This window comes from Cavia porcellus, unplaced genomic scaffold (genome assembly GCF_034190915.1).
Source record: "Cavia porcellus strain 051 isolate PalLab524CR breed Dunkin Hartley unplaced genomic scaffold, mCavPor4.1 scaffold_1, whole genome shotgun sequence".
Taxonomy (NCBI): Eukaryota; Metazoa; Chordata; class Mammalia; order Rodentia; family Caviidae; genus Cavia; species Cavia porcellus.
The window spans coordinates 157,330,992-157,356,798 of record NW_026947484.1 but is presented as its reverse complement, the minus strand read 5'-3'; the positions used below and the strand labels follow the sequence as shown (position 1 = coordinate 157,356,798).

General features: G+C 34.7%; 1 long non-coding RNA gene across 1 annotated transcript; it reads left to right on the top strand.

Annotated features, from left to right (window-relative positions):
- Nucleotides 1–12,331: 12,331 nt before the first annotated feature.
- Nucleotides 12,332–15,520, top strand: LOC134473354 (uncharacterized). The gene is made up of 3 exons (XR_010043601.1): nt 12,332–12,491; nt 14,431–14,525; nt 14,616–15,520. It is a non-coding gene; the product is annotated as an uncharacterized LOC134473354 (long non-coding RNA).
- Nucleotides 15,521–25,807: the final 10,287 nt, after the last annotated feature.

Sequence of the window (25,807 nt, the reverse complement as noted above, 5' to 3'; positions counted from 1 at the left end):
TACTGATAAGATGATGTAATACTAAACCAAAAGAAAACATATTCAGAATACCCAGAATTCCAGTTAACTCAGAAATCCTAACCTGTAACCAAGTATCTACAAACTACGTTCATCTCCCTAATGTCTTTGCGAGTGTTCTGAGTTGAATGTAAATCGCTATACGGAGACCCCAATGAATCTCCAAGTAAAAGATCAGTAGATACTTAGCTTGTAGTAAATAACAGCTGGGGATAAAGCAAATGACTGAGCAGCCTTAGAATAAGCCAATACCTACCTTTTCATGAGCTCACACAAATGCTTCTCAGTGTACTCAGATAATTCTGGAACTTGACAAAGCATCTACTTACCTAGATGGTGATCTGCTGGGACCCATTCCAGGCTGGAAGGTCTGAATGATACCTAAGAATTTGTAAAGTCCCAAGTGACATGGATGTTATTCCACCTTTCAGAAGCTACGCCTGCCTTATTTGCTCTATTTGCAGCGTGAGAATAGTATGTATGTAGAAAGCCGGGATTGGGTCCTACTTTTCTCAGTTGCCCAGTCGGTGTGTTTATCTTAAGACTGGGTGTTTGATAATTCATTTCTAAATTTTAAATCTAAATTTAACATGTACCTTCAAACATCATATTTAAATTTTGGCTTAAATTATAGCAAATCATACTCAGATAAATTAAGATGCAACTCATCATCTCTGTGACTATAAAATGTGTGCTCTTTGCACTCAACCATGTTTGTTTTTAAGAAATAGAATAATATTGGAGTTTAAGTCAGCGCATTGCAGGAAATCCATTTAGTAAAAAGACAGTGGAAGTTAAATTCTCAAAATTTTTCATGTGAGTACTAAGGAATCTTTGTGGCTAAAATGTTTCATAATACACAATAAAATTTTTAAAAAGCACAGTTTCAAATTCCAGGAGCTAACTTATTTGAAATTGCAAAACTTTTATAAAGAAATAAACCAAACCTCAGCTTTTAGAACTTCTAATCAAGAAAAACCAAGAGCAAGAATTATGAAAATCCATGTTTTCTATGTCACCAGCTGAAACTAATGGAAATCAAATGCTCTTAAGGAGAACACCCTACTCTTATCCTGTAGGAAAATTTCAACAGTTGCCAAATGAAAAACATTGGCAACACTGAACTTATTCTTTCTGTGTTTGATATAGAGCTTGTATTAAGCACTAGAGAGTGTATTTTACTTGGCAGGCCCAGTACTACATGCTACACACATACACACACAGACACATACATGGACACACAATTATTTCCTCCTGGCTCGTAATTCATTTTACTTAATATGAAGTATTGTAATAATCAACCTAATATTATTTAATGAGGAACCTGGAGCAAAGTACAATTAGCGAATTAAACATGTCTACAAAGTGTTTGAATCGGGTTTCACCTTCACAGGGGAGACTCCTGCCTCTATATACTTTCTATCTCTCAAATACACGCTCAATTGCTGGAACAGAGTGGACCAGTAAAAACTGAGAAAGCAGTGAGAAGAGAGTGGTTGACTAAATCTGTAAGGATTTTGGCAGTCACTGTGAGTTCTTTGGCTTTAAGTAAGAAAGCAAACCTATATAAACTTCTGAGTGGTAGGTGTTATCGGACCCGTTGAAAACGTTCACTTGCTCTTTGTTGCATGCAGTTAATTCCTCCCTGGAAACTGGTGAAACCTTCTTGAATTAAACTATGCTGTGACTTGCCTAACAGGGCTTAGATGATCAGCTCTGTGGAAAGAAAGGACAGGACAATAAGAAATGAATTTGAAGCTAAGCTACACTGGCCAAGAGAGTTGCCCACAAGTACTCATTAGTTAAGATACTTCACTGTCTCTCTGTTGCTTTCCTCACTCCTTTCTACTTCTTATTCTGCACAAACTGATAAAATTCAGCACTTATGGATCACCATTTCCCTTTGAAATACTCTTGTATAAAATCTTTCATCAGCTTGAAATCTTCCCAGGACCACCACTCACTTCTAATTTTCACTTACTCAAGCTACTAAATGTTTTGAATTTAAAGTAGAATAAACCCTTCTGAGTGTCTTGTAAAAATATGAGGTTTCTATGAATAAGTGCATAAAACATGAGTGTGTATATTTACAGGCTTTTATAAATTGAACGCAGCGTGAAAATTGACCCCAGAGGAAGAAACATGACCTATAACTCACCACCCTCTCTCATGCTCCTTTCTCATCATTGTCTCCTCATGCTACCCAGAAGGATAATCTCTGTCTTAATTTGTAATACCATAGAAATATTTGCCTTAAAGCATAGATAAATGTGTATATATATGTATGTAAAACCCTGAATATATCAATTGCTGTTCTCCCTTTCAAAATTTTTTCTCTAGTTCTGTGAGGTACACTGTTGGTGTTTTGATCAGGATTGCATTAAATACGTATTACAATTTTTATGGACAATTTTGTTCCATTGGTTCTTCCTATGCATGAGCAAGATGTATCTTTGCATTTTCTTTGGTCTCTTTTTTTCATAGTACTATAGTTGTAATGTATACACCTTTTACTTCATTAGTTAGATTAATTCCTAAGTGTTTCATTTTCTGGATGCTATTCCAAGGATGTGATTTCTCTAATTTATCTCTCAGTGTGTTTCTTGTTTGCCTGCAGGAATGCTATTACTTTTTGAGTGCTGACTTTGTATTCAACTACATTACTGAATTTGATTATTAAATCTAGAAGTCTTTTGGTGGAGCTTTTGTGGTCTTCTATGTAGAGTACCATGTCATCTGCAAATAGTGATAGTTTAGTTTCTTCCTTTCCTATCCTTATTTCTTTTATTTCTCTCTCTTGTCTAATTGCTCTTGCTAATGTTTCCAGCACTATATTGAATAAGAGTGGTGACAGTGGACATCTTTGTCTTGTGTCTGATTTTCTAGTGAAAGTTTTGTCATTTAGTATGAAGTTGCTTATTGGTTTGTCATACATGACTTTTACCACATTTTGTTAAAGACCATCTTCTGATTTTATGTAGGGTTTTTTTTTTTATCATGAATGAGTGTTGGAATTTGTCAAAAGATTGCATCTATTGAGATGGTCATGTGATTTTTGTCTTTGGCTTCTTATATACGGTGTATTAAGTTTATTGACTGACATGTGGAAATATCTCTGAATCCCATTTGGTCGTGGTGTATAATCTTCTTGATGATTTACTGCATTGTGATTGTTATTATCTTATTGAGGATTTTTTGTAATTATGTTTATTAAGGAAATTGACCTGTAGTTGTCTTTTATTAGTGGATCTTTCCCTGGTTTGGTTTCAGGGTAATTGCTTTCCAGAATGAGATAAGGAATATTGTCTCATTTTCAATTTCATTAAAGATTTCGAAGAATATTGGCATAAAATCATCTCATCTCTAAATTTATTGTAAAATTCAGCATTTAATCCATTAGGTCCTGCATTTTTCTTCACTGGTCAGTTTTAAATTTATTTTCTATTCTTTAACTAAAATTGTATTATTCAGAATTTTATATCTTCTTGATTCAACTTTGGTATTTTAAACATATCTAGAAATCTTAGCATTTGCTCTATGTTTTCCATCCTGTGACAGTAAAGATTTTCGAAGTAGATATTGATAACCTTCTAAATTTCCACAGCATGGGTGGTAAATTCACATTTTTCATTACACAGTACATAAATTTCCTTTTTTGATACAGTTAGCTAACAGTTTGTCAATTCTATTCATTCTTTTAAAGAACTAATTGTTCAGTTCATTAATTCTTTGTATTGTTTTCTTAGTCTTCATTGCATTAATTTCTGTTCTGATCTTTGTAATTTCCTTCCTTTTCCAGGTTTTGGTCTTATCTTGCTCTTCTTTTTCTAGAGGCTTGAGGTATACCATTAGATTATTTATTTGTGCTCGTTCTGTTTTCTTGGTTTGGAAATTCACTGCTACAAATTCTCCTCTTAGGCCTGCTTTCACTGCATCCCATAAGTTTCAGTATGTTTTATCTGCATTCTCATTTAGTTGTACATATTGTTTAAATTCTTTAACTTCATCCATGACCCATTGGTTGTTATTAGGAGGTTGTTATTTAATTTCCATTTTTTTGCATTGTTTGCTGTTTCTTTGGCCATTATTTTTCAATTTCATTGCATTATAGTCCTATAATACATACGGGATAATTTCAGTTCCTTTGCGTTTACTTACACATACCCCATGGGCCAATATATGGTCTATTTTACAGAACATCTCATGTGCAGCTGAGAAGAATGTGTATTCTGATGATGTTGGATGAAACTTTCAAAACATCTACTAAGTCCATTTGTTCACAGGTTTGGTTCAGTTTTGATATTTCTTCACTGATTTTTTTGTCTAGGTGTTTATCTCTTTGTGAAAATGGGTTGTTAACATCTTTATTACAATTGTGTTATTGCTTATTCGATTTTTCATGTCTATTAATAATTGTCTTCTATAGTTGTGTGCTTCTGTATTTGGTCATATTTGTGATTGTTATCTTTTCTTGACGTTTTCCACTAAAATGTGTAGTGCCATTCTTTATCTCTTTTGATCATTCTTGGTTTGAAGTTCACACTGTTTGAAAATCCCTGATTTTTTTCTGGATTCCTATTGCATAAAAGATATTTTTCTATCCTTCGACTTTTAGTCTATGGATTTCCTTTTGAGTTAAATGTATTTCTTATATACAGCACACTGCTGGATATTGTTTCATGATTCATTGGGCCAGTCTGCTTCTTTGACTGGTGAACTGAGGCCATTGACATTGATGATTATAATTACCGTATAGTGGTTTATCTTTGTCATTAGTTTTCTGCTACTAATACCCTGTTTTTCTCCTCTGTTTGATTGTTTACCTTGCCTGGTGAATTCTTTCTGTTGCTGTTCTTGGTAGTGTGTTAATTTTGCCTCTGTCCCGAATGTCCTTAATATGCTTTATAGGGTTGGTTTGGTGGTCATGAATTCCTTCTGTTCTTTATCATGAAGTATCTTGTTTCTTCATTAATTTTGAAAGATAATGTTGCAGGGTGCATCCAGCATGATTGGAAGTTGTTTTCTTTCAGGACTTGAAATACTTCACTTGAAGCTCTTCTTGACTCAAGGGTTTGTATGAAAACTCTGCTATGATTCTGATGGCTTTCCTCTACAGGTGGTCTGTTTCTTTTCTCTAACAGATTTTAATATTCTACTTCAGTGTTGTATTTATGAAATTTTGATTATTATATGTGATAGTACAGTTTTATTTTCTTCTTGGCCATTTGGAGTTCCGTATGTTTCATTTAATTGTGTGTCAAATTCTTTAATCAGGTTTGAGAAGTTTTCTGCTATTATTTCTTTGAAGATATTTTTAATGGAATTTTTGCTGTCTTGAGAATCTCACTGATCCCAATCTTACATTACTCATCTTTGCTTGGTGTTGTAACTTTTGGATTGAGATTTCATGATCTCTTTCTATTTTTATAATATCTTTCTTTTCAAGATCACTAGTTCCAATTTGGCATTCAAGATCTGATATTCTATATTCCCCATTCAGTTTATTGAAGGCACTTTTATATCTGAGGATTTAATCTCTCAGATTTCTATTTGAATATATTTCATGATTCCATTTCTTTCTTATGTTGGACATGGTTTGTTTGTAGTATTTTCCTAAGCTTATCTATTCTATTACTAGCATCTTCTCTGATATCTTTGATTTTAAGCAACATTTCTTTTTGTACCTCATAATTATTTTCTCTATGGCTTTTTTGCACTTACTTTTTCACTTCTGTTGTTTACATTTCAGAAATTTCCAATATTTGACTTCCAGTTTCATTAGATTGTGTTCTGGGCTTGTCTTTGGTGGGCTGGAGGTCTGGGGTTGCATTCTATTTCTGCAACTTGTCATTTTCCATTTTCTCTTTTTTATTTTGTTTTATTTTATATGCTGATGCTTGCCAATTTCTTGTGATAAATAGCTTTATCACTGGGATCAAGGCTTCCCTGGTGGATGTCTGTTCTTTACGGATGTCCACTAGATGTAGGTTAGGTGGTTCTTCATAACTGTCCCAAGAATATATCTTTCTAATTTGTAAAGGATACCAGGTTACCACGTGGCTCACCAAATCCTTTGGTACTGGGCTGAGGTGATGATTATGACCCCTACAATTACAGTGTCATCATACAGGGGGAAAATTGATTATGTGACATATACAATATCCTGTCTAAATTAGTACTGTTAGTAATAACAATATTCTCAAGTACAGCTTAACTGCTAACAAATTATGGCAACCACTAACCTATTAATTCTGATCCAGGAGCAAACCTAAAGTGACATAACAAAGTTAAACACATAACTTGCAGTTGTGTGCAGTGATTGACCTGTTCATAGAGTGATTTTACCCTTCTTCAGGGGGATGGATTAAAGTGGGTAGAAGAGGATAAAATGATGAATGAATTTAAACATAGCAGAGTCAAAGCTGGACATGAAAGGATGATCACCTGGAAGACGCAGGAGGGAAGGAATGAAATAGAATCCAGAGGAGTAATCAGAAAGGACAAAAGGTAGTTGAGGAAAGACAGAAAGAGGATCAATAGAAGAAAACCAGAAAGACGGGTAAGAAGCATAAATTTGAGAAAAGGGAAGAAAGAGAAGAAGATAGAAAAAGAAAAGAAGAAAATAATGAAAAATGAGATCAGAAAAGGGGAGGAGAGGAAAAGCTCCACAAAGCAAAAATAACCACAAAATCAAAACAAAATCAGATGGCAGGAAGTTCAACTTAGTTTTTGTTTAAGGTGGAAATTCCATGTCTACTTTATCCACCCTCTTTCCTTCTCTCTTTCCTTCCTCACTCCTTTCTTCCTGCTTTCATCATTTTTTTCATATTTTTTGCGTTTGATTGTCCTTTATTTCCAGCACCATTTGTTGGAAAAAACCCAGCTTTTCCCCATTTAACTGGCTTTGAAATATGATCAGTTGGCGATTTTTGTAATTTCAGTCCTACAATTTTTTTCTTTCTTAGTATTGTTTTTGGCTCTCAGATCTTTTGCCTCTTGTTTCCTTAAATAAATTCTCATTTTAAAAAAAATTAGATAAGTTTTTTTTTTTTTTAATCAGTACCTGGGATTGAACTCACGATCACCTGCTTGCAAGGCAGGTGCTTATGCCCCTGAGCTAAATCCCCAGCCCCTAGATCAGTTTTATATGCAGTCTGTTGATGCCTGTGTAGAGCTGAGGTGTTGATAGGGATTATGCTAAATTTATATGTCAAATTCTGAAGAATTTCTATTATAATACTTACAATGTCCCATATGTAAACCTGGGATATGTTTATGTTTAATTTCTTCTTTATGAATTTTATGTTCTTGATAGTTGAAATTTTATTCCCATAGCTATTGCACATATTTTATTAGATTTATGTCTGAATATTTTATTTTATGAAAGTGTAAAGTGATGGTTTTATTTCAAATTTTGATGGATTATTGATTTCATATAAAATAAAATTGATTTCTACTTATTGACTTTGATTCCGGTAGCCTGATAAACTCACTCATTACAGAAATTTGTTGTAGAATTTTGGAATATATTCCATAGCCTGTCACATAATTTTATAGTAAAGGCAATTGCAGTTTCTCATTGTCATTCTTTAAGTTTATCATTGCCTGAGTTACAATTTCATGGTACAAAAATAATGACAAAATGTTTTGAATTGGTTCTTATCTTAGAAATAATGGAACAAGTTTTATGATTAAATCTATTAGCTGTAATTTTTTTATAGACTATCAAGTTGTTAGCTAAGATTTGTTATCATGGACTTGTATTTGATTTTTTCCAAAGTTTTGCTACCTCAGTGTGACAATTTTTTACCCTGATGATAATAAGGACTGGATAGAGTTCAATAATCACCTTTGTCATACTGAACTATCTCTCTATACATAGAATAAATCCTATTCAGTCATGGTGGGTTTTATTTCATAATATAGTATAGCATATTGTTATATCTTTGGTCATAAGAGATATGGAATTGTGATTACTATTTTAAGCTGAATAGTTTTTAAATAATATTCTATAGTAATTTGAAAATTACTTGGAATTTTTTAATTTACTCAACTTTGAATATCATAATTAACCATTATGATCCACTCCATGTCCACTTCCCAAGCAATGACTTCTCCTTAAAGTGTATTTCCAGCAACTATCTGTAAGCCAAACTTCCACCCACTCAGGCATCCTCAACTTCCTGGAGTCTTATTTTACATTTGGCTTCATGCACTACCTCCTCAGGGTCTTTTAGCTTCTTGATGATGCTCCTATTTGAAATACGAGTGTAAGCCATTCTGATCCCTGAGCTCTAGTATTCTACATTCCCGAACAGTAAACATCATGTGAAAGGCTAAAGTATGTGACCAGTTTTCACAGCAGCCAGACCCTTTTGTACAATGCCTGCCACGGCTTCTGAGTGTCTGGACACTGGAGCGCAGTAGAATGAATCTTAGGGAACTAATTTCCTCAGAGGCCTTTCTCTTCCAAGATCTCTGTGACTGTCTTCTCAAATAAAAAATAGGCACTTTTGCCTCCTTAAACCTGAGCTGGAGGGAATCCTACTGATTTCTAACATGTCCTCAGAGCATTATTCTACTTGTCAGTGTACAAAGTATTTGGTTTCTTTTTAATTTTTAAGCTTATTTTTCTATGCTTGGGAATGAATACAGGGCTTTCATATTAATTCCTATCTTTTTTTATTTGTTATTTCAAGCAGAACCTCATTGAGTTACTAAGTGCCCAGAAATAGATGGAATTTATAACCCTTCTGTCTCCGTGTCCCCACATGCTGAGATTGTAGTCTGAGTCAACACTTCAGTTAGCATCTTTTTAATAACAATGATTTCCTCATAAACCATAACAACTTTACTGTTTTATAAAGAACTCTTCTGGGACAAAATGTAATTTAAATTTTTTTTTCTTTTGCTACAATTTTTGGTTCTGGTATATGTCTAAAAGTACAAGCAGTACCCATACCAAGATCTACATGTTGGGCTGCTTTGAAATTTGAAATTTTCTCCACAAGTTTAATTATTGTGATACTCCTTAAATTCAGCCTCTCAGACAGTTTCAAGAAAGATACTATTTAGACTTTTTTTTTTTTTTTTGCTACAGTAGTGCAACATGCAGAGAGGCATATTACAGTGCTCATAGCAATGATTCCTCTTCATCGGGGTTAATTTTCTGTGTCACTGGAGTACAGTATTTGGTAGCCATAACTTGAAGAGAAGAGGTTTAGTTTGTTTCCTTGGTTTGGGAGGATACAGTTTATGGTGGCTGTATCTGAAACAGAGGCATCATGGTTGAAGGGAATGGTGGAGCAGAATTGTTACTTCATGAGAGTTGTGCAACAGAGCAGGGGAACAGTGATGGAGAAGCCTCAGAGGAAAAGAACAGGGACTATATTCAGGACCTAAGGTCATGGGTCCATGAACTACCCATTGTATATTGAGACCTGTGCTATGGTAACTGTATGGATATTTCTTAATTCAACCACACATACCTCTTAGCAGTAACAGTTACAATTGTTACACACTTTAAATACAATTTTATTATGAAAGAAAGAATATCAGACTGATTCAGATTGTAGTTATTTTTTATTGTACTACCATTGTCTGAGTATGGTATTAAAGTGATGCTTGTCTCATTAAAATAGATGTGAAAAAGTTGTTCCCATTTTAAGTGTGTGTATATAATTAACTGCTTTTTTTTTTGACAAGTTAGAGTCCATTAGAATCTCTCTGGCTCTGGAATTTTATTATGAAAGATTTTTTTTTGAGATGCAATGTCTTCAAATAAAAGACTGTTCAATGTAATCAAACTATTATCATACTTCTGAAGCTTTATTAATTTGTGTTTTCAAGAATAATATTATCTTCTAAATTACCAAATGTATAAACATAAAGTTCCTCATAATAACATTGTATGACCCTTGTGAATCTATAGAATCAGTAGTAGTACTGACTCTCTCTTTTTCATGAGATGGGTAATTTGTAACCAGTATCTATTATCCTGAAAAATCTACCTAGTAGGTAATCAATTTTTTTCCAAATGAATATCGATTTCATCTATTTTCCTAATTATGTATTCCTCTTCTGCCTTAGTTTTGGACATAATGTTATTATGAGTCTACATCTTTTTATATTTTTGTCTTAATTTTACCTCTATTATTTTCTTTCCAGCAGAAAAACTTGGTCTGAGTAGCTTACTTCCTATATTTTTATTAGTGTATACATTTTCAGTACACAAATATACTCAGCGTACACTAAGATTATGTAATTTTTCCTAAAATACGTGAAAATAAGGCAAAAATAATTTATCAATAGTTTATGCTTTCCTTAATCAAACACATCATCATCATTTTGGTCATTTTTTCTCCCAGTTTCTTTTCTCCCTGTTATATTTTCTTACATATGATTTTTAAATTAATATTGTATTAGGGGATTTTTTCATGATATTTCCTTTTCATAAACATTACTTTATATGGCTGCTTGATGACAAAGAGCTTGCCCTTTGCCTCTTTCCTGCTGTTATACACAGATAACTACACATATTAGACATTCAGTAAGTAATGTTTATTCAGCTGAATAATGTTACAGACATTTTAAGGAGAAAAGCTCTTTTAGATACTTTTTTTTTTGCCATACTAATATAGTAACATAGTAAAGTTGAAATTAATGCTGTAAATACTATTTATATGTTAGATTTAAATGTTAGAGCATCACAAATGACAAAGTAATGTAGTATATGTACTTAGGTTCCTACCTTATAACAGCTATTTATTGTGTTCATTTTGGAAAAAAAAATAAAGAATTTGATATTTCACATTTGTACTCAAAGATATGTGAAATTCATCCCTTTACTAATCCATCAGCATTTATCTTTGCTTGCTTGCAATTACTTCTCAGTGTAACCGATGAAATTATCCTTTTTAAATTTAGTTTGATCATGCCATTCTCTCCCTATATATCTCGGTAACTTTCTGTTTCAGAATAAAAGCCAAATCCCTGAGAATGGTTTGCAAATATGTCTTAGTCATCATGGAATGCTGTAACAGAGAGCCACAGATGGAGTGGCTTGTAAAAGCAGACATTCTTTTCTTGCAGCCTGTAAGCCTAAAAGTCCAATGGTGTTGGCCAATTTAATTCCTGGTAATGGTTTCCTTACTGACTTAAAGATACCCATCTTTATGTTTGTTCTTACATAACAGCAGATCATCTCTTTGCTGTCTTATGATCGTTAATCCCATCATGAACATAATATGGATAACACAATTAGGGGCTACGGTACCTGAACCAGGGAATGCTCCAAAGCCAACACTTGACCCAGTCCCTGTGCTTTCCATATGATGGTTGAAAGAAGAAAACCAAGACCCCAAAGCAAGAGGCATTCACACTAAAATTCTTTGCGTAACCTACAGTGACCTTTCTTCCCCTAGAGATAAAAATTCATGCGCGTGAACTCCACCGTATACATTCACTTATAACACAATGAATTTTGGAAAAGTTCATGTAAAATGGTGGGAGCAGACATGACTCAGTGCTGTGTCAATAATTCTGTGAAGGGCCTTAATGAGAGGTGCCATAGGTCACGTGGGATGTTTAAACCCCTGTACACTGTGCCCTAGGTGCTCATGCCATTTTCCTTTCACCAGCATACACCATTGCCTTAATAGACTTTGTGCTGCTTCCTTGCGGTCCATTTTGTGCTATACCCAACTCTTTTTTGTACAAAGAATGTGGGAGAGGGTCCCTGGAATCCAAAACCCTTAGTAACTAGGGCTTCAGTTTCATAAGGAGATGTGATCACAGGGCGTGGCAAAGCTGGCTGAGGAAGTGGATGTGACCTGTTAGTGACAATATCCTAGGGCACATGCAGTTCTCAAAGCCCTGCAGGTAGACTTCTCAGGGGAACTCGAGCAGGTTTCCCACAGGATGACCTGAACCTGCTGTCAGACAAAGGAGAGGGCGAGACATAAAGAGAGTCGATGTTGAGTATTGGTCACTCTGTTCTTTCTTGCATCGGGATCCATCTTCAACTGTAGGTTGGATGTCTTTTTTCTACTTTTACTTGGTCTAAACTCACTCTCTATAACCTGTTTCTTCTACTGCATGTAATAAAATTCTTTTTGTGCTTGTCATGACCAATTGTCAGCTCAGGAAAGAAGGAACCTAGAATTTGCCTCCAGAAGGGGACTCTAGGCCCCCAGGACAGTAACGGAATTGACTAAGGGAGCCAAGAACAGATGATCAGGTTCTTTGTGCACTTTTTCTTTCATGAATTCATCATGAATTTGTTTTCTTCTTTCCTTAGGCTAAAGAACCCAGAAACTTTTCTCAAGATGCCAGAAACAGCTGAGTGGTGTGTCCCACACGTGGGATTTGTTACCAGAGGAACATATGGCCTCCATGATTTGTGCTCTAAGCTTGTAAGAGACCTAGAGGACCACTTCAAGTTTAACTTTCCTTTTTTCCCTTTCTCACTGCAGGTATGAATCAGTAAAGGATAACCAGAGCATCTGTTGTCATCCCATTTCCCAAACAGATAGTTCAAGCACTGTTTGTGTAACCTAGGGTTTAATATGTCCTGAGGATTCTATGTTTCAATACTCCACCATGCTTTCCTCAGCTTTTGTGCTCTTTGTATGGAAAAATATCTGTGATTAACTTTAGGTTGCCAGTCTTAGAAGCTGCCTACCCAAATTTACTTCATTTTGAGCTCAAAGTCCCTGTACTTTTCCCCAGATGGTAATTTCCCTCTCAAGGTCATAGTTCTGTCTCCTCACATGACTCACCGCCATCTTGTCTTGTCATGAGGTATCAGAGACCTGACCAAGATCCCAAATTGCCTTTTTGAGGGGTATGGCAAAGAGTAAAAGAAACAGAGAAAATTTTAGTAATGCATGATGAGGGCTGAGAGGTCAATGCCTCAGAATGGGCAAAGACCTAGGTACTTCAAACGAGGCACTGTTTATTGAGTGTGTGCAATGCACTGGGTGTATACAGTGATAGCAGAGGCTAGCAGAAGATTCAGAGTTTGATAACTCAGCAGGCAGTCGATAATCCTGGGATGTCTACAGAGGGCAGAGATGATTTTATGCTGAGAAGGATCTAGATTTGGAGTGTTCTTTTTATCTTAGTAGTCTTAACTTAGTCATAATGCATGGGAGAGGAGGCCCATCCCGAGAGTTAATGAGAAGCCCCAAAAGCTTGGGATTATAATATCACTTATTCCTTAGGGAAGTACATATTTCTTTTGGGGGGATACTGGGGGTTGAATTCATGACCTCACGCTTGCAGGTAGGTGCTTGTACCACTGAGCTAACCCCCAGCTCTTATGTGATTGCATTGGTTTCTGTACAGTATTTGCTTTATGGAAGTACATAAAATTAGCCATTGTGAATTGTGTTTCCAATAACTAGGCTGGATACCACTTGGAATTGGCCACCACCATGCTTATTTAACTTTTACTTTTTTTTTCTTTTCTTTTTGTTTGTCAGTTTGTACCCCTCTAGACAATATATGGTGTGGGGAACCACTTAGACTGCTTCAAAGCTCAGTGGTATTTTAGGACACCTGAGAGTGTGACCCAGTTTGTTTGATACAGGTGCACAGTGGAGTAGTTATATAACCAGGACTTAGCACAGGTAAACTTACATGCACCAGTTACAACACCATGTAAGAATGTAAATATGAGATAACACCCTGTATAAGAGTTATACAATAATGACCCAAGCAGCTCTTGCTCCTGTGCTCTGTTCTGCTCCATGCTGCCTGCTGTCATTGCTGATGTGAGCTCTTTAATCTTGCTATCTCACTCTCAAAAATCTCCCTTCCCTCACCAGAAGTCTGACAGGAAGGCTTCTTCCCTTTTTGGTTTTTAACAGCCAGATGCATTTCTTTTGTCTTCTAATAAAATTCAGCAAGTTTAGACTTACACCTCATAGCCCGGACAGAACAAAAGAACATCCAGTGAAGCTTAACTGGAATGACCGTGACTGTACAAAAGTAGAACCATCTTTGTTCTTCAGATTTAAGATGTTTTTGTTTTGTTTTATTTTGTTTTGAAAATTGTTCATCTCTGGTGCCTTAAGCACCAGAGCTTTTACTAGCGTGATAAATGTAACAGATCTTGTTTCTCAAATGATTTCACCTAAAACCTGCTAAAATTGACCCAAATAATTCCGAATTACTCTCATTTCCAAATGTTATCACAATAGAGATTGGAAGATTACTGTAAGAATATTGATTGGGCACAGATGTTCTGTATCTAGATAATGCACTGAATAACCTATCTATAGTGCCTTACTGACCTCTGTCTCCTCCATTGTATGTTGCTTGTTTTGTTTCACTCACATTGATCTTGCTCCTTAGACTCACTGCATTTTATTGTGTCACAGAATTGGCCTTTGCTTTTCCTCCTACCAGGAAATATCTTCAAAAAGGTATTCTTGTTCAATTCCTGGATGTCACTATTGTAGTACTGAGAACATACAGGAAAAAAATGAAAGCTAGACAGAAAGGTACCAAAAAAAAATCATAATTCTAAAAATGAAAACTTCAGCTTCAGACTACAAACCAGTTTATTGATTTATTTTTTTCTCTTTTTCCAGGGCATAATAAGGATGGGCAAAACCTTCTTACCTGCAAGTGGATTTAGCCATTTCCTTTATACTTGCAAATATCTACTCTCACCTAAGAATACGTCTCCTCATTACTTGTAAATTAGACCACCATCCGAAGCACAAAAAGATTCTCTTACTATGGATGAATCATCCTCTCTCATCTACCACACCAAGACCAAGACTATAGATAATTAAATTTTACAGATTTCCACCACCAAAAATGTATACATTTACCCAGTTCCAAACTGTAATGTGTTTCATTTCTCTGAGCTCTTGCACTCCACACTTGAGCACATTATAAATCACTACCTAAAAAACCCTTCCTGTGCCTTCTGAAAATTCTTTTTTCTGAGACAGTATTATAGACAGCTGTGTGGGATAGAAATTAATACATGGTCAGAAAAGGACTGGGCTCTTGAGAAAGTCAATGAAAAATACAGGTATCAAAATTGTGGCTGGAGGCACATCTGAAGAAGACAGGCTTCAAAATAAAGTCACAGTGACCCCACTGACACACTTACCTAAGGGATAAGCAGCACTATGATTAGTACCACCAAGTTCATTAGGTTCAGATACTCATCAGACACCTGGCTGGGTGACCAGAACCTCTGCACTCATCCCTTCCCAAAATGCTCCTGTTTTGGAAGTCATAACTAAGCCAAGGCTAATGATATCAACTATGTACCCTGTTAAGTCCCCTTATTTCCTATTGGATCATCATTGGCTAAGTGACTATACTTGTAATCCTACAAGTTGTAGTTTGACACTTGTAAGATCCACACTGTAACTTTTATTACATTAAATTACCCAAGCAAAGGACTTCAGTGGCAACCCACTCTGAATCCCTGCTATCACTCAGGAGTTACTCCGCAATAAACTTTTTCTACTTCCAATCTCTTCTGTCCTTCAGAATTCATTGTTTGACTTCAGGGGACATGTAGGTGGCACATGTGACATCTGCATCGTTGGAAGTTATATTTCTCCAGTATCAATGGAGAGAGGGCTTTCCAAACCTTTGATGTTTAGGCTGGTTCAAGTGCCTCTCCTCAACTTCGAGAATTCTCAGACACAGTCCGGAGAAGGTACCATTTTTTTTTGAAATGTCTTTCCTCTGTTCAGAATCACTTTTTACTTCTTCACTATCTGATTTCCTCCTTCCCCTCAATAATACCACTTTAGTGTTGTGTATCCATATTTTTTTCACTGTTATGAATTTCAGTACCTTCTGGCTGGAATTGCAATGCTACAGACCTCGTAGTCAAAGTTTTTATGGGACTATAATTTTCTCTCATATTTGCAAAATAATATTAACTCAGTGTTACAGAAAATGATATCAAGAAGTTAAGAACCTTGCTTAAGGCCACACTAAATATTAATAATAGTAACAATAATTAGCAAGTTTGAGCTTCACACTAGGGTTTTTCTCTTTTCAAAGCTCAAATCTTTTCTTTTGTATCATGCTGAGATATGAATTGAATGGAAAAAATTTAATAATATTCTAACATTTTTACAATCTAATTTCACTACAGCATCTAGTCTCTATTTGTCATTGAAATAAAGGAGCAACCATACAGCTAAAAGTCTTGAAGCTTATACATTACACCATGGTAATTTTTTCTAGATTTCAAAGAAAAATAACTTTGTAACCCAATTTGCTTCTCTAACAGTCACATAATAATACTGTGCTGAGATGAAACTATTGCATTCTGAGTTTTCAGACCTTGACCTTTATGTTCCCCCTTAGTAAGCAGAGTAAGCTTCTTATCTGAGATGTATGCTTTGAGGGTTATTTCACAGTCCCTTCCATAAACATGCACTTCCGTAAGCATGCATGAATGAAGCAGTCAATTTGTATGTGGCTAAAATTCATGGAAATTTTCACAGAATGAAATTGCTAATAGGAATATGTCTCTAAAACAAATTATTTTAAATATAACTCAATGTACAATGCCACTTTTCTATTGGGTTTTCATGTTGTCTAGGTACACTGATTTCTTTCCCCTAAAATAAGTGAATTAATAAATTTGAGCTTAGGGCTAGATCTGCTTCTTAAAATTTTTATTGGTTGCCAAATTGTTAAAAGTAAAATAATTCTGTGATTCTCATTAGATTATGATATCACAGATGCCTTTCCTGTAGGGATGTCGGTTGGTGTTCAAATGGTGGTAGTTAGAAGTAGATGATGATCGGATGGATACCAAGTTTTGGGGTCCTGGAGTCTCCTTATCTTACCTAATGACATTAGGGTGTGGCAAACTGACTGGGAGATTAGCTGTGTTAGTTGCAAATTCCCAGGACATACCCTCAGAATAGTTCCCCATACCCTGCTCTTTTTCTGGGGAGAAGTTGTGCAGTTTTGGACAGGATGGACCAGAGCTGACCTCTGCCAGATGAGTGAGGGCCACAGAAGGACAGTGCCATGGTGTGTCTCACATCAGCCCGTTCTTGTCCTGCAAAGAGCACTGATTTTCCCCCTTTCACTTGGCCTAAACTTGCTTTGCAGAAACTGTTTCTTAACCCTACTTTTAATGAATGTTAAAAGTAGGGTTACTATTGTTTGCACATCTCTTGAGCAATTCTTTGCTCAGGACAAAAAAAAAAAAAAAAAAAAAAAAAAAAAAAGAAAAAAAAAAAACCTGGAAGGAAACTCGAGCACCCAAAAATCTCAGTAACATAGTCATGGAATGATGACAACAAAGGTGACTAAATTCCATTCAATTCAAGTATATTTCTTAGATTTCTAATATTTGTCAGAAATTTTGTTAGATGAATTTAGAACTGTGATAATGAAAGAGGAGAGAAAAATTGTGTGAAACACACAGAATTCATTCTAAACCATCTGTCTCATTTGTACTGATACTGTAAATAATGTAAATGTAAAATAGGAGATTAAAATCTCACTTAAACCTAGAAAGATAGCCTAATTTTACCAATAATCAGACTTTAAACGATTACCATAAAATTATTAACACATCAGTAAGTATATAAAAGTATCACTAATATGTAAAAATATTCAAAATTTGCTATAAATAGCAGAGAGCTCAGATCAGGTGGCTATATGTAAATATTAAAAATATTCAATCTGGAGTACAAAGTGTTTTTAAAATTGTATTATTAAAACCATATAATCTCCAAATGTTCACTTATCATTCTACTTCATTTGACTTTCTTTTATTAGATTACCTTCTTGAATGATTCTGCATGTTATGAGGGATATTCTCAGAATTTGGGGACTCAATTATTGTTATGGTAATCTAAATTCCATTTGACATTTACCTTCAGTTGCATATTTCCACTGAATTAGAGACACCAGTACTATCCTGTTACTGCATTTTAGGGTGTTGGAGTCTCCTTTGGAGGTGGTTTCGAGGTACTTTCTGTTCTGAGCAAAGAATTAATCAAGACAAGCACACACAATAGCAAAGTTTTATTAAAGGTAGGAAAAGACTTGCTCTGTTCTGCAGAGCAAGTTTGGGGCAAGTAACTGTAGGTGGGGAAGTACCCTTCAGGGTGAGACAGGCCATCCAGGTGAGAGAGAATACAGTGGCCAAAGCTCAGCGTGGATGGTCCATTTGTATCATCCTCTCCTCAAGCTGGCTGCTTGTCTAGGCCAATGTTTGGAAAACCTCCTTGAGTTCTCACAAGAGGTCCACATGCAGGGTTCTGGTCACTATTCTGCTTCAGGTAATCTGGGATTTTATATTTTAAAGGTCCCCAGTTTGGCCATGCTCTAAACTCTTATCTCAAATCTTTTCTTTCTTTCTTTCTTTTTTTTTCTCATTATCTATGTCTTCATATTTACCTCTTACTATCTACAACACAGCTTTAAAAGTGTAGCCAAACTGCATGGAAATCCTGTCTAGGAATTTAACTCTTTTTGAACTTGAATATCTTCACATATACAAAGAATATAATGCAGTATTTGTAAAGACAAAATACAATACAAGAATTTTTATTTTTTAAAAATTAAAATATATAAAAATGTTATCCATGGTTTGGAGGTAATATTTTAATGTTTAGACAACGCTAATAATTAGATGACAGTGTAATTATAGACTTTGAAAATAGTTTTGGTTATTCAGAGTTGAAGGATTAATTAATGTGAAAATATCAAAGGTTAGAGGAATGAACCAGAGAAAAGAAAATGATTTACAGAAACAGCCAAAGAATCACAAGGTGCAAAATAGTTCATCAAAGGTCACGTGCTGTTCATTAATTGATCCATCATCCATGCATCCAACCATCCATCTACCCACCTAAAAAGCATTTATTAAACACAAGTAACACAGTGGTAAGCAAGACATGACCCGTATTGTCAAGGAGGTTACAGGAGCTAGAAAAGAGTTCTTTTCAGAAAAGATCAGTAGTTTTTCAGAACACTGCTATATAATTCTAAGGAAACAACTGAGACTCTAAAACAGAGCTAAATGAGCTATCATACAAAGAAGGCCTGGATCTTACTAGGAATATATATTAAATGTACTCATTCCACCGGGTTGACTTAAGGTTTCTTTGCTACTAAGATAACATAACTACTTAGTTTTCTCTACCCATTAGATGACTATGCAGTGAAAAGCACACTTTCCCTGCAATGGATTTTGAAAAACCATAAAAGCGCCCTGTTTGTAATTCATTTGCATATTACTTTTTGTGGGGGGAAACATGAAACACTGGAGAGAAAAAATAACTGATTTGACTTCATATAAAGTTTAATAGCATACAGCTCTTGTCCTAAACCATTCAACGTGAATAGAAAATATAAATGTGATGCATGATAGAAAGAGTATGATGTATGAAACTATAGAATTTTAGCAGAAAGGAATTTACCTGGAAAAGACAAAAAAAAATGTTTTGAGTAGAAGGAAGCCAACCTCTGGAAAAGAACTTCAAATAAACTTTTCTGTTCACTCTATCTTACTTTTAATTTGCAATTAATTTGATGGGGTAAAACCGTATTGTGGCACTTAGTCAATAAAAATTGATTAAGTATCTACCATTAAGCAGACTCTGTGATAATCACTAGCTGTATAACAAAAGGAAGAGTCTGCAGTTGGAAAAAACCTAGTGGAGCAGGGAAATCATAAAAAGAAATCTATCCAACAAGTACTTTGGAGGCCTCATGATATGTCCCAGGCTCTGCAGACAGAGCAGTCAGAAAAAAAAAACAAACAAACAAGCAAACAAACAAAAAAAAACATAAATACTTGCCCTTGTGATAGAGTTTATAGTCTAATTAGTTGGAGCAGTCAATGAATACTTATGGGTAAGAAACATTCATTTTGCATAATCATGGGGGTATTGAAAAAATATCAGGAAAGTATTTAGCAATTGCTAAAAAAATCACTATAAAATAACTATGAGATAGCTGATACAGACTCTGAGATTTTTGTGAGCCAAATTTGGCTTATGTAATGGTTAAATGAGAAGAGTGTATCTAGAAGGCAAAACATTCCTCATTTCATCCAATTTCATCTTATCTGAGTGTGTTGTAGCAAGACAATGATAAAGCTTCTGGGCCCTTCTTAAACAACAAGGAACCCACTAGAGCCCTCCATTGTTGAAAGAACTGGAGGAAACATTGTACACTATTATCAAAGACCTACCTGACCAGTACCACTGCATGTGTGTGCAGTGGATGCACCAGCTAACAGACGCCTGAACACAAGTGTAGTGTATGCCAGCAGATTTCACTGCACAATGGCGACTGACCTGCCACTGACATAAATGATACTGTGCCATGTAAGAGTCCTATCTGAGAGAAGAGAGCATCTTTGGGGAGGATAAATGAAAGTATGAACTAGGTGTGAACAGTGAAAATGCCAAACCCTTTAATATTTTACTTAATTTACAAATGTCACTCTTGCTGTGGAAAAAAGTGAAGAAAAAAACCTTTTGGAAGGAAGTTTACTTATGTTTACTTATTAAAAACATATTGCATTTTTGTATTTCACAACAATTTTTAATTACTCCTTTGCTCCCTGAAATAATGCACTTCCAAGCAATTCTATACAGGTGAAAGTTAGTTCTGTAGGTCACATGGGAGAATGTGGGTCATTCAATAAATAGGGCACAGACAACTAATTATCTATTTTGAGAAAAAAATAATCTCTATAGCACACCATATATAGAAATTATTTCAAGGTAGTTTGTAGATTTAAATATGAAAGGATAAATTTTATTTTTTTTATTTTAAAAAAAGAAAAACAAAATAAAACAGGGTTTCAAATCAGGCTATTAGAAAGGGTAAAAATAATCAATACATGGATTATTGCTATCGTCATAGTTATTACTCAGAGTACAAGATGCAGGCATGAAATATTATTCAAACAATAGAAACATAAATCTTTCTTTCAATGAACTAAGAGAAACTGTATAATTATCTTGACTATCTTGTTATGGTTTGTGTTCAGATGGCCCCTCCAAACTTCATGCAATCATGGAGGCAGCTGAATCTAGCATTTTCAATTAGTTTATTGTCTAGTACTGGGATTGGTGGTGTGAGTGCTGCACCTATCCAGGGACTAGGAGCTGACATGCAATATAAGGAAGAGAACAAGGCATGAACTTTCATCTTTTGTCCTTTTTGCTCTTGTCATTTGCAACCACCAGGAACAGCTCCTTCTCAACCACACTACCATGCTTTGGAGCCAGGTGAGCATGGACTGAAACCTCAACAAAATTGTAAGGTAAATAAACTTATCCTTCCCTAATTTTGGGCATCAGCTATTTTATCTCAGCAATGAGAGAAAAGTAACATTTCCCTTTTTTCTTCCTCCTTTCCCCTTTCCCCCATCAGTTTTTCTAGCATACTGAATTTTGAATTGCTTTCTTATGTCATTAGTAAACTTACAGTACATTTTTTTTTAACTATGCTGGGAATTGAACCTAGGACTTTTCACGCACTAGGCACATGGTATACCACTAAACTACATCCCCAGCCCATAGTAAATTTAAAATACTGGACAAAATGAATACAGTTTTTAGAAAATATATTAACAAATTTTACAGAAGAAAAGAAATCACACATAAATAAGAAATAATGCTAAACTAAAACTAAATTTAGACATTTTACTGCACATTTATTCACATAACCTAAATACTTTCCACAAATAGTTCACATAGAGCAAAAAGAAAGTACCATGAGGATTAGAAAGAAATTAAAACTTTAGCACATAAAGTTCATTTTAAAGAAGTATTTTAGATGTTAGAAAATAACCAAAATAATACAGAAATTGAAACTTATTATGGGATCATTTTTAAATTGTAAGACATCACTTTCTCATGTCAATGTGTTGTTAGAATATGTATGAGAACAAATAAGTAAATTACTTTGTAGGTGAAAAGAAGACCATTGAAAAATTAACATATACTTATCAACTTTAAAATAAGTATTTTGTGTTTTTCTGAATAATAACTGCCCTATTCTAGAAGCTGGGTTCAATTTATCTATTCTTATGATGAAGGATATTGTGAGATTGCTCTTTTGTTTTGTTTTTATTTATGATCTATTAATAATACTTCTTCTTTAAGCAACTGAGTGAAAATAAATTGGTAAGTTTTAATTTTTCCTTCTCTTGGTAGAAATTTGAATGTGAACTTGCTGTATCATGGCTAATTTAATATTATAGACAAAAGAACTTGAGAGTCTTGCAATTCTTGTGTAATGTTTCAGAAATAGCAGCTACGTGTGAAGCTCTATTGCTCCCTATACTTGCAACAAGTGGTATAACTCAGTTCTGTATCAACCATTCTATGGATTCTACAGGATGTCACTAACATTGAACTCTGTATTTCTTTGATAATTAAATACTGTTTATGACAATTTTGTGTGCTTCTTGGTCATGATCATACATTCTCTAAAGTGCATCACTCTTTTGCTAATTTTTATTGTTATTTTCAGTATAAACTTCAGCCATATTCAAATATCAGCATGATTCCTTTACCTTCTTTCCAACTGTGGAAGATGCTACTTTTGAAAAAATTTTTCTTTCTTTGCACCAGAAGTCAGAGTTCATCATTGAACAATGGTAAACAAGTCTGTTTCTTACCTCAGCGATACCAATCTAACTAAAAAAGTGATGAATATTCTTGTCTTTTTCTACTTCTATATGTTGGAAATTTTTTATTTAATCATTTTCTTAAGAATCACACATGCTATATTGTGACCTAAAGTTAATCTTGAAATGAGTCAGTTACCTTGACTCAATGCAAATAGATATTACTATTTTTTTTGCTGTACATTTCATAGTAGAAATCAAGAAGCCAAGGGCAAATGAACTTTTCTCTCTGCTTTAAACAAGCTAATAATGCTATCATGCATTTTGATTTCTTCTGTAGTAATTTTATTACCAAATAAGTTTTTTCCATGAGATTATTAAACTGAAATGTATAAAGCATACAGTGCTATAAATTGTTGTTACAATACTGGGCTGAGTGAATGTAATACATTTCTAAAGTGTCATCTATACTTATGCTTGTAAAAGATGAAATTTGCTTTGTATAAGTTATTTGTCTGCCTAATTTAAATATCTGAAACCATATACTCTTGTCATTTTAAGATTGTATGTACATTTAGAAATATAACAATATTAGGAAGCTTTATCAGTCACCTATATTTTGTCTCTCTTTTTGTATTTGTTTTGTACTGACTGTTTCCTGTATTGAATGATAAGGTTTTATCCTATTGTATTCGAATAATATGCTATCCATTCAAATTTTATTTTTAATATTTCAGATACTGCCTCAAAGAAAATATGTTCACTCTACACTGTGTAAGATAGATCTAATTCTATGTAGAAGAAGATAAGCTCAGGAATATCAATCACTTGCCTAAAGTCACAAAACAATTCCAGAAAATAAACCTTTGGCATGTTGATATCAGAACATTTATCCTATATTAATGCTATTGGGGTGCATTACTTGAATGCTAGTTTCATCACTCTTTGTGTCTGAAAATTCATTATTTTCTGTATTGTTAAACTTCTGGTAAAATCTATTAAGAAAAGTTACCAACATTGAATTTCCATTTGTTTTACAATTGTCTTTTAATGCTCATCATGTATTTTCCCAATCCTGACTGTCTTATTTCAAAGAGGGAAACAAAATCTTTCCACTATTTTTGTTGTAACATTCTCTACTCAAAGGTGAGGTACGGCATTGACATTTGTTTTCCCAAAATACTTTCTCATACATTGTGCAGATTAATTTGGAACTTCTTGGCACTTGTTAAAGAATGAATGAGATTTAGAGATCAAAGTAGAAAAAAGGAGCACTCTGTGGGTAAGACAAAGTCAAATGAAAGCTCGAGAAAGGACAAATGGTGACAATTCTGAGGGTACCAAAATAAACAAGATTTTATGGATATCCTCTTTATAGAAAGCGCACAACACATAAATAAAGAGAAGCAATGAGTAAACAGAGGAAAAGCTGTGTACAGTGCCTTCATTTCCTCCTCCACCTGCACTGTCCACATTTTTCCCTCCTTCCAGCACTCCCTTTGTGCCTCCAAAGCCCCTCCCTGGCTATCAGTATGGGAGCAGAGGCTGATGTTTTAGAGGGAACTGCATTATCTAACTCCCTCTTGAGGGTTTCTACTACAGTAGCAAGGGAAACTAGAAGACAGTGTTGGGGAGGTTTTATTCTTTGATTATTTTTCTGCTAGAACATCATACGTTTCAGGATAAGGTCACCCTTAAATAATGGAAGTTCATTTCCTGTAAGGAGAATACTGAAAGATGGTTTAAAGAAAAGATACATTTATTCCTCATATTTATTTAAATAAATAAAATATATTTATTTAGTATTTGGATGGAGTGTTTCAAAGAGTGGTTTCTAGTTTCAGGAGATCTAGAGAATTCTCCAGAAATCAAGCAATTTTTTTTCCAAGTAATCACCCACCTTGCTTTTGTTTGTTTTAATTGAGCCATAGTGCAGAACCTTACAGTTTGTTCCATCTTTAGAACTTCATTTTTTCCCTTGCTTTTTTACTCTGAGTCTGTGCAACCAAAATAAAGAATCAGCACCTACTTCATCTTGCATGAGATTCTGATAGAGATGAATATAAATAGACACAGATGATTATGAAAAGAAGACCCCTTATCTTCCCTAAAGTTATTTAATTTTCATTTTTTGGTATGGGTGTTGTAAGGGGTATATGAGACTTTTCTTCTTAATCCAATAGCTGAAGCATCTTTCACTTCTTCCTACATTTAAGAAGGCCCTTCTTGGGGAAACAGTGCCATGTGTGCACCACTGCCACACTGAAACAGACAAACCCCAGGTTCCCCCTATGAGACAGTGCCACTTGTGGACTATAGGTAAAGAGAACAAAGCTGCTTCAGCAAGCAAGCCTAGTCTGGAAACTAGCTCCATGCATGGGTCGCCACCGAACTGGAATAGATAGACTCCAGCTCCTTCGGGCATACAAGCTGGCAAAGAAGAAGTACCAATCCACTACTATCCCATCCCACTATAAGTGACAGGCTTATCTGAAGCATAGGCTGTTATGATAGCTATGGAAGTAAAATGCAATTGGATGTCTGTGGTGCTTTGGTGTTCATTAACATTGCAAGTATATGACGGTCCGTTCAAAGGATAGTGGTACATACTGTGACATCTAGGGGGATCTCCATCTGAGGATTTTATCAATTGTTGATTCCCTATGATCTTTTTTGGAAGTCCTATATCATTTCTATTGTTTTGTTGAGTTGGGTTATGTTCTCTTTGTTTTGTCTGAACATGTCAAATCCGATGGCAAGAGCAGCTATTTCAAAGATAACAAGATATATTATGGTAGCAGTTTTGGATTTTCTACCTATAGTTTTGAACTCTTTATTACATTCATTGTTTTGTTTTTATTGTTTGTATTCTATTCTGTTCTGTTTGATTTTTACTGTGTCCAAAGTTATCTAAAGCTATTTTGAAGACATCAAAAGGCATATCTTTGATTTGGGTTATTTATTATATTTTAAATTTCTCACGTAAGAAACCATACAATCTTTAAGCTTGTGTGTCTGGAATATTTTACCAATCAATATATTCTTAAGGAATGACTCAAGTTTATCCCTCTTTATCGTAGATTAATATTGTACTATATATAAATACCACATTTTCTTTATCCAATCATCTGTTGATGGGCCTACAAGCTGTTTCCGGGGTTTAACTATTATGAATTCTGTTGC